The sequence below is a fragment of the Chiloscyllium plagiosum genome, unplaced genomic scaffold, assembly GCF_037043375.1.
Source record: "Chiloscyllium plagiosum isolate Xiang-an unplaced genomic scaffold, Cpla_swu_hap1 HiC_scaffold_9, whole genome shotgun sequence".
Lineage (NCBI taxonomy): Eukaryota > Metazoa > Chordata > Chondrichthyes > Orectolobiformes > Hemiscylliidae > Chiloscyllium > Chiloscyllium plagiosum.
In genome coordinates this window covers 88126436-88141412 of record NW_028270147.1, presented here as the reverse complement: position 1 = coordinate 88141412, position 14977 = coordinate 88126436, and the positions used below count along the sequence as shown (strand labels likewise).

The window sequence follows — 14977 nt, the reverse complement described above, 5'->3', positions numbered from 1 at the left end:
GTCCCAGTCAAAGTGCTGGCCTTCCTCATTTGTATGTGAGGATACTAGTGAGAGTGGGTCATTTTTTTTGTGGCTAGTTGATGTTCCTGGTGCCTAGCTTTCTGCCTGTTTGTCCAATGTAGTGTTCGTTACAGTTCTTGCAAGGTATTTTGTAGATGACGTCTGCTTTGCTTGTTGTTTGCATAAGGTCTTTTAAGTGTGTTGATGGGTTTATGCGCTACCATGATGCCAAGAGATCTGAGTAGTCTGGCAGTCATTTCTGAGGTGTCTTTGATATAGGGGAGAGTGGCTAGGATTTCTGGGCATGTTTTGTCTGCTTGTTTAGCATCACCAATTGATGGAAACCTAAACACATAAATAGAAAGCTGGGCATAACACCAACACTTCACCAGAGGCTCACTGATGATGTTACCTAGTATGGTGACGAAATGTCTGGAAGCAAACCTTCCAGCTCAGTGAGCTAACTTACATCCAGAACCTCAATCTGAGCTACAAATCTTCTCAAAAAGTGTGCATTCATTTCCCAGTTGCTCCAGAGGCATCGTATAACATTTCTGAATAGGTAAAAATGCAGCGTATATTTCATAGTAAAACTTTGATATGCTGTGATATCTTAGTTTGAGCTAAATAAAGAGGCTGAATAAACTGGGGCTGTTTTCCCGATGCATCAGAGGATGAGGGCTGACCTTGTAGAGGTTTATAAAATTATGAGGGGCATAGATAGGGTAAATAGACAAGATATTTTTCCAGTGGTGGGGAGTCCAGAAGTAGATGATATATGTTTAAGGTAAGAGGGGAAAGATTTAAAAGTGACCTAAGGGGCTATTATTTCACGCAGAGGGTGATGTGTATACAGAGTGAGCTGCCAGAGGAAGTGATGGAGGCTGGTACAATTACAGCATTTAAAAGACATCTGGATGGGTATATGAATAGGAAGGGTTTAGAAGATCATGAACCAAGTGCTGGCAATTAGAATAGATTAGGTTAGGATATCTGGTCAGCATGGATGAGTTGGACTGAAGTGCCTGTTTCTGTGCTGTACATTGCCATGACTCTAAGTATTAATGTTCAATCTATTTCCATTGCTTTTATATATTGAGTCTAGACATGAATTGAGATAGATAGCATGTTTACTCAAGGAGTTTTAGGAGCTCTTGGCTGCAATCCAATTGTCTAATTATTTTACAAATTCTTGACATTGCTAATAAAGCTGCTTTGAAGGGTCTGATTATTTACTCATGGAATTCTAGGGGCTCTTATTTGCAATGCAATCATCTAATTATTTTACAAATTCTTCGCATTGTTAATACAGCGGCTTTGAAAAGTTGGTTTATTTAGTCAGAGAGTTTTATGAGCTATTCAATGTTTGCAACAGTTATAAAGGCTTATGTACTCTGTCAGGAGTATCACCGAACTCAGGAATACTCTGTTAACTTAGATGTGATTCAATCTATCCGACACTAATCATCAACAACTCTCCATAATCACCATCTCTGTTTTAACACACCCAGCTGTCATTTCTTCTCAAATCTTACAATCATCCCGTGACCCTGCAAACAACATTGTACTCAACACTCCCCTCTTAAATGTTCTATTCCAAAGTGTATGAATTTACCAGTCACCTCAGGTACATCTCTCCTACAGCATTCCGCTGTGAATCAGGCTGACTTTGGATGGGGAAAGCAATCAAAAACACACATACCAGGGCATTCATCCCCATTAGGGCTCCTTTCTCCAGCCTACAAATTCCACTGGCGGCTGTGTTCTCAGTTGCTTAGTCTAACCAGGTCATACAAATCAATGGCGCTTCCAAACCATTGAAAAGAAACTGTGCATTGCACATTTATATAAGAAACTAATTGAAAGCGTTCTCAAAATAGATTAAGTCACATCTCAAAATGCTTTTATGCTCTTGTTGAAACAGCAGCAAGACAGCAGTGATGAAGAAAGCACCTTTAATGTAGTAAGACAATATAAAGCATTTCACATGAGTTTAATCAGATCAATAGTAGCTCAGAGAGTGAGGAACTATATTGCTGTTCAAAGTTGATTCATTTGATTTTGTGTGCATTTCTTTTTCATGATAAATCAAATGGTAATTTAATCAGAAATACATGGTCCTTCAGTGTGACATTTGTCTCCTTATTATGAGTTTTCAAGTACAGGGTTTGCAGCTCCCATTTTTCCTTCTGGACTCCTCAGTAAAAGGGTAGATTGTTGGACATTTAACTTACATGTCGAGACTGTGGCGCTGGAAAAGCACAGCAGGTCAGGCAGCATCCGAGGAGCAGGAGAGTCGACATTTCAGGCAAAAACCCTTTATCAGGAATTAATGCTGCCTGACCTGCTGAGCTTTTCCAGCACCACACTCTCAACTCCGATCTCCAGCATCTGCAGTCCCCACTTTCTCCTAGTTGATTATAACCTCACATTAAATTGACAATGTTTTGTCCATTGGAATTACTGATCGCCCCCTGGATATTCTCTATTGTAGTGAGTATGATGAAGAATGTTGGGATTGACCTGAATTGCAGCTCAGTGTTTTTCTCCCCCTTCAGCAGCTGTTATCTATTTTATTTTCTGCTTGGTTGAACTCATGTTAAGCTCTAATAAAAAGTTGCACCTGAAGCGGCAGCTATCTTTCTCTTACATACCTGGGAGACCTTGTAATGTCATTCCATTATTTTCTGAGTTTATTATAAAAGAAACACATCCCGGCAAGTTCATTATAAGACAACCTAATCTAAGAATCAATTGATACATGTAAAAATTGAGATCTTTTGATTATAACATCAACCAAAACCCATTCATACCATAACATTTACACTTAGAATTACAATCATGAAATCTTGACTGCAATTTTAAACTCTTTTTATACTTCTGCCCTATATCTTACTTTCATGATGCACATCAGAAACAGCATGTCACTTCCATTTGACAGCATCACACTGAAAATGGCTCATGTTTTCACTAGATTTCTTCTTTCCTGAATAAAAAAAATATTCTTTTTTTATCATTAACTCAGTCTCATTTTATTGTGCTCTATTGCACAATGGGCATTGCTCCATTTCAAACTATTAGCTGAAATTATCCAATATTTGTGTTTAAAGTCTCATTTTGTGTAATTATTAAAACAGTGAACTCTTACGAATTAGTAACACTGATAACAGTAAAAAAATCAACCAAGGCATTTTGTTTAAGAAATAATAAAACAAGTTCAATCTACGTACAGCAGTTCTTCTGGTTGTTTAGATGACAACTGGGCTTCCAAAGGAGACAACATTCAATCAACATTCTCTAGTGAGCGAGTTAACCTCAGAAATGCAGTTATTGAGGCATTAGTTTGTCTGTCCCTGAGACAGCAGAATGTATTAGCCAAAAATCAGGCTCTTCATCATTACAAAGTGACTTGTGGTAAACAATGAATACTGAGTAAAGACTCTACAAAGCTTATCGATGACTCTTTTCCCGGACAAAACAACGTTCGAGGTTTACATGTGAAAAGACATGCATTTCGCAGAAGCTTCATTTAAGTTGCTGCTGCTGTTTGTACAACCATGTCAGTAGCCTCAGGAAATAAGGGTCAAAACTGAGGATAGACTGGTAATTTGGGAAGACAAATAAACAAGTGAAAATTTAATGCTCATCACAACTCTGCCTATTTTTAAATTGTTGATCTGTTTGTAAAATAAACAAAGTCAGGCAGAAACCAATAAGAAGTTCATCTCAAGTAGGGAGTGAAAATCTGCTAAGAGTGGATTCTATCTGGTACAAGAATCGCACAATGGTGGTCTGAGGTAACAGACAAGCTCCTACATGACTGCTTGGATATAGTGGATTGGTCCATATTCAAGATCTCAGCATCCAAACTAAATGAAAATGCCACCACCATCACTGACTTCATCAGGAAGCATGCAGAGGATTGCATTCCAATCAAGTTAATCTGAGTGTTCCCTAATTGGAAACTATGGATGAACCAGGAGATCCACTCCCTACTGAATTTCAGGTCTGAGGTGTTCAAACTGGGTGACCCTGACCGAGATAGAAAATCGAGGTACAACCTTTGCAAAGCCATCAGGGACGCCAAAACACCAGAGTCCCAGGGAGGAGAAAGTGAGGAATGCAGATACTGGAGACTAGAGTTGAGAGTGGGGTGCTGGAAAAGCACAGCAGGTCAGGCAGCATCAACGGACAGGAGAATCGATGTTTCGGGTACAAGCCCTTCATCAGAAATGAGGTTCCTGATGAAGGGTTTATGCCTGAAACATCATTCTCCCACTGCTCGGATGCTGCCTGACCTGCTGTGCTAAACTTGAGTCCCAGACTAACCACATGGACAGACGTTGACTGTGGCATGGCTTACACGATATAATTGGCTCCAAAGTGAAGTCAAGCAGAAATCGCTGATAACAATAAATCCCTCCCCGATGAGCTCAATGCTCACTTTGAACAGAAGGTCAGTGAAATGATGTCACCTGCCCTGACTGCCTCGGGTGCAACTGTACCCACAGTCACTGTCACAGGCGTCAGGTTGGCCTTCTTAAGGTTGAACCTATTAAAAGCTACTGGCCTGGATGGAGAACCTGGCCATGCACTCTGATCCTGCATGGACCAGCTGGTAGGTGTATTTGCAGACATCAGGGTGCTACGTGTATGGAATGAGCTGCCAGACGAAGTGGTAGAGGCTGGTACAATGGCAACATTTTAAAGATATTTGGATGGCTATATGAATAGGAAGGGTTTGGAGGGATATGGGTTGGGTGTGGCAGGTGGGACTAGATTGAGTTGGGATATCTGGTCGGCATGGATGGGTTGGACTGAAGGATCTGTTTCCATGCTGTACATCTCTATGACTCTATGACTGTCTTTACTACTCCTCCCCACCTGCTTCAAGAAGACTCCAATCAAAGAGGAAGGTGGCAGAGTAGTATGCTCCAGCCAGAACTATTCTGCTCCTCCTGTTCCTTTTTCTTTTTCTCTGTTTTTGCTCTTTTCTTGAGTATTTATTTTTCTAAACTTTTAAGTTTTTAAATTTATTTGGACAAGGAATGGAGGAAACAACTCCTGGACCAGAGGCCAGCATGGGGAGGTGAGTCCCAGACTAGAGGCCAGCTTGGGGAGGTGAGTCCCAGACTAGAGGCCAGCATGGGGAGGTGAGTCCCAGACCAGAGGCCAACTTGGGGAGATGAGTCCCAGACCAGAGGCCAGCTTGTGGAGGTGAGTCCCAGACTAGAGGCCAGCTTGGGGAGGTGAGTCCCAGACTAGAGGCCAACTTGGGGAGGTGAGTCCCAGACCAGAGGCCAGCTTGGGGAGGTGAGTCCCAGACCAGAGGCCAGCGTGGGGAGGTGTGTCCCAGACCAGAGCCTAGCATGGGGAATCAGCGACCAGAGGCCAGCTTGGGGAGGTGAGTCCCAGACTAGAGGCCAGCGTGGGGAGGTGAGTCCCAGATCAGAGGCCAGCGTGGGGAGGTGCGTCCCAGACCAGAGCCTAGCATGGGGAATCAGCGACCAGAGGCCAGCTTGGGGAGGTGAGTCCCAGACTAGAGGCCAGCGTGGGGAGGTGAGTCCCAGATCAGAAGCCAGCGTGGGGAGGTGCGTCCCAGACCAGAGCCTAGCATGGGGAATCAGCGACCAGAGGCCAGCTTGGGAAGGTGAGTCCCAGACCAGAGGCCAGTTTGGGGGAGTGAGGCCCAAACCAGAGGCCAGCTTGGGGAGATGAGTCCCAGAAATGGCACCATCATGGGAAGGTGAGTCCCAGACTAGTGGCCAGCTTGGGGAGGTGAGTCCCAGACCAGAGGCCAGCTTGGGGAGGTGAGGCCCAGACCAGAGGCCAGCTTGGGGAGGTGAGTCCCTGACCAGAGGCCAGCTTGGGGAGGTGAGTCCCAGATTCGGCACCATCATGGGGATGAGAGTCCCAGACTGGAGGCCAACGTAGGGAGGTGAGTCCGAGACCAAACACCATCACGGGGAGGTAAATGCTAGACTGGAGGCCAGCATGGAGAGGAGGGTCCCAGAATGGAAGCCAGCAGGAGAAGGTGAGTCCCTTGCAGACTGGAGGCAAAGCGTCAACATTTGAAACCCAGTGTGGTCCAGAGATTTGGTCTAGTGCGGCCTGGAGGCTAGGTGCTGGCATGGACTGGGGTGAAAGAGGACTGTAAATTGAATACTTTCTTTTTTGTTCTTATGCTGGACTTTTACTTATCATTTTTTCAAATTTGTACTAATACTGCTATATCTGGACCTGGTTATCTCATACTTAAGTTGGAGCCATTAGTGGCGACATTGCAAACTTTTCATCGCACCCATTCGAGTGCACGTGACAATAAAGCTAATTCACTCATTCACAATCATCCCAGAGCCAAAGAAAAATCAGGCAACATGCCTTAATGATGATGAACACCCATTGGCTCTGACATTCATTGTAATAAAATACTTCGAGAGGTTAGTAGTGGCACACATCAACTCATATTGCCTTGATCCGCGACAATTTGCCTACCATCACAATAGGTCCATGGCAGACACCTTGGTCTGACATGAACACCTGGATAACAACGACACCTACCTCAGACTCTGATTTATTGACTTCAGCTCAGACTTCAACACCGTAATTCCAACCACACTCACCTCCAAACTTTGAGTTCTGGGACTCTGCTCCCCACTCTGCAACTTGACTTCCTGACTTGCAGAATGCCTTCAGTAAGAGTCGACGAGAATACCTTCTCGACAATAATCCTCAACGCCGGTGCCCCACAAGGATACATCCTCAGCCTCTTTACTCCTAATACATTCACGGTTGTGTGGCCAAATACAACGCTAACTTCATTTACAAATTTGCTGATGATAACACCGTTGTGAGTCAGATCTCAAACAACGAGATAGAATACAGGAAAGAGATAGATAGTTTAGTGGCATGGAGTAAAAACAACAATCTCTGCAAAATGAAGGAGCTGGTTATCAACTTCAGCGAGTGGAGTGGAGGACACACCCCAGTCTGTATCAATGGTGCTGCGGTGAAAGTGGTTGACAATTTCAAGTACCTAGGAATAAGTATCACGAACGATCTAGCCTGGTCCATCAGTGTTTATGCAACAGCCAAGAAAACCCACTAATGCCTCAACTTTCTCAGAAGGCTAAGGAAATTTGGCACATCCACAATGACTTGTACAAATGTTTATCGATGCACCATAGAAAGCATCCTATCCTGATGCATCACAGCTTGGAACACCAACTGCTCTGACCAAGACTGCAAGAAATTAGAGAGTTGAGAACGCAGCTCAGCCCATTACAAAAACTAACCTTTCCTTCCATTGACTCGGACAGAAGTTACAAAAGTTTAAAAATGCATACCCAGGGATTAAGAACAGCTTCTTTCTACTATCAGAGATGTGAACGGGCCTTTCATATAAAAAAAAAGAGTTGATCTTTCTCTGCACCTTCTCCATAGCTGTAACACCATATTCTGCATTCTGTTCCATTAACCTGATGTAAGGTATGATTTATCTGGTTAGCCTGCAATACAATTCAAGTTGCAGTTGAGATCAAGTTGGGAAACTGTATGTTTACCTTTGGGTTATTCCATTTCACTGGTGGTTTATGATTGACAATTGACTCATTTGTTAAAATGCAACCCACCACATCAACAGAGTTATCTCAAACCCATAAAATCACTTGATGTCATTTCATTCTTTTTGACTTCAAGCAGTTAACATTAAATTAATGGGATGTGATGAAGTATTTCAGTGTTGTTAGATTCCACCAGAGAATGTCAATGTGATGTCTGCAAAAAAGACAACATGTTCCCTCTATTATCTACATTTCAATCCAGAGCACAAATTAAGAATAATCTAATGAATTTTCTACTTTCCTGGGAGCAGGCTGACAGGTGAGGAACATAAATTTGCGTCTAATTTTATGCATTTTGGCAGTGAGGCAACAACCGACTCAACTGCCCTTGTGCCAAGTGATGCCCTTTCGACCTTTACTTACCCCATTGTGATCTTTTTTTCCTTCAACAGGCAGAGATCACAGCCAAGGTTTTAGTCACTTGGTGTTATTTCTCTGGCTTTTTTCCAGAAGAATGGGGTCAATTTGCCCCTCAGAGCAGCCTCCCTTGTGATGTCTTCTTCTTTCTCTGCTCTGTGGATTCCAGCCTCACTTCCCCTTTCCCACTAGCTGTGGCCTCCTAACTTGACCCTGTTGGAACACCCTCAACCCCTAACCTTCTCTCCTAATTGTGCTGCTGTGGTGACAATCACTATTGGTGCCTTAATGCAATCCCAGCAATGTTCACAGCTCTCAGTAATGCTGAGACGAGAGAATTGCTGACCACATGACCAGGGAAGACATTATGCCCTCAGCCAATTAATGCCCTTCCGTTGCTGTATGTCTCACTTTGAATATGTCAGTGTACCTTTAAGAGACGTGACATCCTCACTCTATCAATGTATGCAATGTGAGTACATAAGGTCTCAGACTCCACATTACCTTCAGTCACCTGAAGCATGACACTCTACTGGAAGCATGCTCCTCTGTTGTAAACTAATAACTTAACTTCATCCCAGACACCTCTGTGCCTGAGGAATGTAATGTTTGTATGTAATAATTCGCTGAAAAAATGTGTTTGACTCTTCAATGCACCAATATCCTCACGCAGTTTCTTACGTTACAAGGGATAACGTAAGTATGGCCCCATTAGGCAAAATATGTTGCTGGAGGCAAACTCGTGCCACCTCTGAATGTCAACTGGCTGGGGAGCAGGTTCTCTCTATTGTGTGTGTGTGTATGTGTGTGCGTGCTTGTGTAATGCATAAATGCATGTGTAATAAAGTGATTCAGATTTATTACATAAACAGTAACACATAAAATCCAGCAGAAGCAAATATCTAAGCAGATAATTTACACAAGGTGGGTGAGACTGTCAGAATTAGATAAAATCAACAGTAGTCTTAGGGACATGAACCCCTTATCAACATAAAAACGGCCAGAAAGAACAAATGCATGATAGTCTATCATACAAAACTCAATTCCAGTGGATAGAGCACAAAATCCTCCTCACTCCATCGGTCTATCCTCTCTGAAATGATGCAGGTCGTCATTTCATCAACATGAATTTGAATCCATAATTGACACTAAGTGAAGATGAGGAGCCTGGAAATGGTTTTCCTGAAGTTAACATGAAAGAAAGAAAGAATCCTCCAATTGCTCAGTTAAATAAGTGCGTGCAACACAGAACAGAATTACCAAGACCAGAAAGGCTTGTAGCATCATTCTCTTCTTACAGATAGGTTTGTTTACCGCAGCCAGGAAAGCAACTGATGTCAGCATCATCAGGGAATGGTAAACACAGCAGACGTGGTAACCGATATTGCTCAGTGGACAGTCCTCCAGCTTGAAAGATGCTTTACGAGCATGAGGTTTGAGAGTTTGAGTTGACTGTGATACCTTTGCGACTAGGTAGCCCATTGGTCACTAAAAATTACTTTGGCATATTGCCAGAGAGAATGTTACTTTTAGAGTCAAAGGCTTGGGGGAAAATTGAAGGTAAAATAACAAAGAAGGATGGATGCTGGAGATCATTGCCATGGCCTTGCATCCAGTGGTAGACTGTGCGCTGATCTCAATTCCAGACTTGTCTCGAACGTAAACAGGCTGGCTGTATCTGAGCCGGTGACTGAATTGGGATGGACATCCATATCAGTGCTTCATCACTGCTCTCATTCTTCCTTCTGGGATCCCTCTGGCTGGATGGGTAATAAAAACTCAAACCTCAACAGGGCAAGGTTGCCAAGAGGAAGCAGGAGATCCTTGGTCAGGTTATTTGCGACTAGCACATCATGCCAGCTCCTCAAAGGTGTGCTGTAAGTTATGATCACCATTTTCAAGACCTTGGATAAGATTTCTCCAAAAGAAGTCAGCTGGAAGTGGGGTTGCTTTGGGCCCTATCACAGCTTATACCATGATTCTGAGAGCCATCGCTTGGCAGAGCTGAGGAGACGCAGGTATTCTTAATCCCCCACCACTGCAGCCAGATCTGCTCTGCTTCCTTCCGCAGTGTGCAAAGTGAGGACAAAATGTCAGTGGATATGTAGCATTGGTTTTGGTCATATGCCCATAATAACTTCATGAACTGCAATCATAAGAGCTGGGTGAGGGTCTGACAAGATTTGAAGGTGTGTAAGGACCATCTGAACTTAAGGTTCAAAGGTAGAACTGTGCAGCTATGTGAGTGATGGGGTGGGGTTTAGACAGCATAGGAGGTTGGTAGTGTATTGAGTAACATGAGAGGCTGACGGGGCAATGCATGAAACATGTTTTGTGAATGTGCATTAACCATTCCCATGAGGCTGTTAAATCTCTTATGGCATTGCTGCCATGTCTACAGGCCCAAATTCTAGAGAGTTGACCTTCTTACACCTTTCTGGAGTGGTCACTGAGGATTTTCTGGACTTTCACAGAATCATGTCATCTCTCCCCTCCCTGTGTTCGCCCCATTCTACACCTTTATATCTGTAAGGCAGCATCTGATAGTAAGAATCCCTCTGTCTGTTCTGGCACTTCATTTACAATTTTTTTTATCACAGCAATATTTTTGTCAAGCTTCTCTTTCAGAGAAAGCCTGTCTTGAAAAAGAGCAGGGTGCCCTGTGTTACATGATCAGCCAACTCTGCAAAGTGGTGTGTTAAGAACCAGAGATCAGTCCTGGGAGCGGAGCAGTCAGTGCCACAGTCAGGTGAGGTGGGTACGACATTTTGACTGGTTCGGTTTTGAATGGGCAAACCGCGATGCTCACACTTGAAAATCTGGGCAAACAGGTCCCGAGGCGTGGGGATTTTGCAGAATACTGTTCAATGACCTGAAAGCAATGGTGACCCAAGTGCACCATGGTCACTCCCTGTCTCCCATTATTGCGACCTCTCACCCCCAGTCCCAAGTGACCTGTCTCTGAATCATTCGCTGACCAATTATGCCTCAGCAATGGCCATTGCGAGTGTCAACAAGGATCTGCAGTCCTAGGGACAAGATTCTAACCCTTAGTTGACAGCTTCCCAGGTGGCAGATTGTCATATACCACCTCAGGTTATGGTCCCTGCTGAATTACCTGCCACCTTTGGCCCCAACTGCAGATCACTCAAGTAAGCAGCAAAACTTAGTCCTATGCATTTTTCGAATCTCTGGCCCATGTATACAACAATATATGTACTACTTGCAAAATGGAATAAAAAAGTGTGGAAAGAAAATGAATTATTTTACTGAATACAACACAAAATGTATTACTTTAACACATCAGACAATGTGAAATCTTTCACTTGAGATATTCGTTGCTTCAAATCATTTCAGACAAATTTGATTTAAAGAATACATGCAAATCTTCTCCAACCACTTAACTAACCCATTTCAGCCATGCGAGATCATAGTAATTCGCAACGGATAAAGATTAATAGCATAGTATCAGTCAATGAGTTGAGCCAGGGACTGTTAAGTGCAAAGATATTCCACATTCATTTCCTTGTGCTTACTGATGAACTATTAATAGTGTGTATTCAAATCTGTATTTCAATATTGCAGCTTTGGAATAAATTGAATTTTGTATATTGCATTAAATAAGTAAGGGTTGATAGCCTTGTTTCTTCTGTACTAGCTGTGGCAGTACCATCACCAGAACAAGTCAGCAAATGGTGTGCCCAAAAGAGGCCAGAAGGCCAGACCGAGAGGAGATGAAGTGAGCTTGTTTATTATTGCCAGAAGATGTAGTGCTGATATAAATCCTGCAAACACTTGCACCATGGGGAATGCCTGAGGGCACTTTGATGGGGCTGAATGTCATTTTCTAAGGAATAGCTAGGCAGGAGATGAGAAAGGAAGACAAATTACATGACGGAAAGCAACCAAATTTGACTGCGTTCAACCACAGGAGCTGAGAGTGATTAGCATAGCAATATCAAAGAAATATCTAAAGCTGTTCCATCTTCATATAACAAAGTGATGGACACTTCAATAAATAATAATAATATTGTGTATTTGACAGTTATAATTGACTCAAATGTGATGTTTGTTTCTCCAATGGAGAATAGGATTTCCATGTTACAGAACATTATGCACACCAACATAAACACATAACACAAGTTAGACTTCATGTACATGTGGATACCTAATGTATTGTGGGACAAAGGCAAGTATTTTTCAGGGTCATGCGACCGCATCATTAATAGAGAAACTAATTGTAGCTTACAGCTAATGAAAACCTGAAGATTTTGCAGAGGAGGAGATCAGAGGTCATTTCATAGAGGCAGCAACATATGTTCCATCTGTGATACTAGATTAAGTTAACAATCACATAACACCAGGTTATAGGCCAACAGGTTTATTTGGAGGCACTAGATTTCAAAGTGCTGCTCCTTCATTTGGTGGTTGTGGAGCAGGATCATAAGACACAGAATTTATAGAAACAGGATTGCAGTGTCATGGATTGTAATATTTAACAAATTTAGCTGAGTCTTTCATCTTTTAGAATGATCATGTTAGCTTTAGTTCCTTCATGTGTAAATCCCAGAACTTTTTAAAAAGTTGTATTCTCAAGATAACTTTTAACAATAGATGCCATCTCAGCTGGCCTAATATTGGGACACATATAGACTTTAACTTCACACCTTCAATGCATTATCTGAGCTGTGTCGTATGATTCTGCTCCACAACTACTTGAAGAACAAGCAGCGTTTTGAAAGTGAGTGCCTCCAAATAAACCTGTTGGACTATAACCTGTGTGATTTTTAACTTCGTCCATCCCAGTCCAAAACTGGCCCCTTCAAATTGTGACACCAGGTATTTAACTAAGAGATTGAACACTATGAAAAACACACTCCCTGTGTTCAAATATGTTTCACACTGGAGCATAGCAGACTGCACACCTGAACAAAGGCAAAAAGTGTAGAAACTTCAGGAATATGAAGAGAGTGACAAAGGATCCCCTGGTTGGACAGTGGACCTGAGCAGAGGTGGTAATGTATACATCCCAAATGCAAAATCAGCAAAAAAAAAAGGCAAGTCTTGATGTCGTTAAGACAGCAGATAGGTGATTAGTTAGTGTGGTAGTTTATTTTTGTCCCTGAAGATCGCAGAAAAAAAAGTTAATCATCCAACAGAGGCTTGACATGGAACCTCTGGGGAGGTACCAGCTTGGGGCAGATACAGTCACATTTCCAGGTAATGACAGAGCTGCTAAATTATTATTTGGCTGAATGATTACTCTGGTGGGTTATGCTCAGTTCCAGCTGTGCAATTAACTCTAGAGAATAAAATTATAAATATTAAAGCAAATAGTGAAGTCGTGGCTGTTAAGGTAATAAAACTTAAAGTACATCAGATCTCAACTCAGGATGACATTCACATAGCAACTTTGAGGAGGTAAGCTCCTTATCCATATTTCTCATACCTCAGTAGAGTTGGGCATTGTTCCCTGAGGTTCCCAGGCAGTTCTCAGAGCAGGAAATACAGGACCATCAGTTTGACTCTCAACATAAGGAGATGTCTGAAGACACAACAGACAATTACCGATAAATGGGTAAGGGAAGTAATCATCAGAGATAATTCAAAGATTATTAATATTTTCTCAATGTGTTTGGGTAGTTGTTTTTTGAGTTAATGGATAAAGCTAGTCTGGTTCACAACATCCAACAGAATTTTGAGAACCTTTTTGATCAAACAAATCACACTATATAACTCGAAAAGATGGCTTGGTAGGGTGTCAGTGGAAATTTGATGGGGCCAGAAAGTTACCGTTAATACTTGTGGATCATCCTGCGAAGCAGACTATTATGCCACAGTGTTAAGCCCATTACCATTCAATATTTTCACCAGTGATTTGTAGAGTGGTGTTGAGAGTAAGCGATAGGTTAGCTCAGTTGGTTGGATGGTTGGTTTAAGATGCAGAGTGATGCCAATAGCACAGACCCAATTCCCTCACCAGCTGAGGTTACTATCAAGTTCCTCCTTCTAAACCTCACCTTATGCCTGAGGTATGGTGACCTTAAGTTTAAACTCACCACCAATTATCTCCCTTTCTCTTTTTCTCTACCTAATGAGAGAGCAGCCTATGGTCCTCTGATGACTGAATAGTTATACTGTTAGGAGTATGGTCAGCAAATTTTCTGATGGTACAATAACTATGTATGTGTTAAGACTGTAGAACAGGCATGGTGGCTCAGTGATTAGCAGTCCTGCCTTACAGCGCCAGGGACCCGGGTTCGATTCCAGCCTCGGGTGACTGTCTGTGTGAAGCTTCCACGTTCTCCCCATGTCTGCGTGGGTTTCCTCCGGGTGCTCTGGTTTCCTCCCACAGGTTAGGTGGATTGGTCATGCTAAATTAACCATAGTGTCCAGGGATGTCTAAGTTAGCTGTATTAGCCATGGGAGATGCAGAGATAGAAAGTTGTACACCTCTCATTCTGGTTGGACGGTGGTGCGGGATGTGGACGAGATGCGTTGGAGGGCATCTTTAATCACGTGGGAAGGGAAATTGTGGTCTCTAAAGATGGAGGCCATCTGGTGTGTTCTGTGGGCCATAGCCTTGCCTTCTCTGAGGATTGAACTCAGGACCTTCGGATTATGAGACTGACGTGCTGCCTACTGCGCTAAGAAGGCCAGAATACATCAGATGGCCTCCTTCTTTGGAGACCGCAATTTCCCTTCCCACGTGGTTAAAGATGCCCTCCAACGCATCTCGTCCACATCCCACACCTCTGCCCTCAGACCCCACCCCTCCAACTGTAACAAGGACAGAACACCCCTGGTGCTCACCTTCCACCCTACCAACCTTCACATAAACCAAATCGTCCGCCGACATTTCCGCCACCTCCAAACGGACCCCATCACCAGGGATATATTTCCCTCCCCATCCCTTTCCGCCTTCCGCAAAGACCGTTCCCTCCGTGACTACCTGGTCAGGTCCATACCCCCCTACAACCCACCCTCCCATCCTGGCA

The 14977-nt window shown here is 43.1% G+C and overlaps 1 protein-coding gene and 1 non-coding gene across 2 annotated transcripts in view; both read right to left on the bottom strand.

The window, feature by feature from the left end:
* astn1 (astrotactin 1) overlaps positions 1 to 14977 on the bottom strand; it is a 2207527-nt gene that overhangs the window by 1240853 nt on the left and 951697 nt on the right. The gene's annotated exons all lie outside the window — the stretch shown is intronic.
* trnam-cau (transfer RNA methionine (anticodon CAU)) lies at positions 14564 to 14636 on the bottom strand. Its single transcript has one exon. It is a non-coding gene; the product is annotated as a tRNA-Met (tRNA).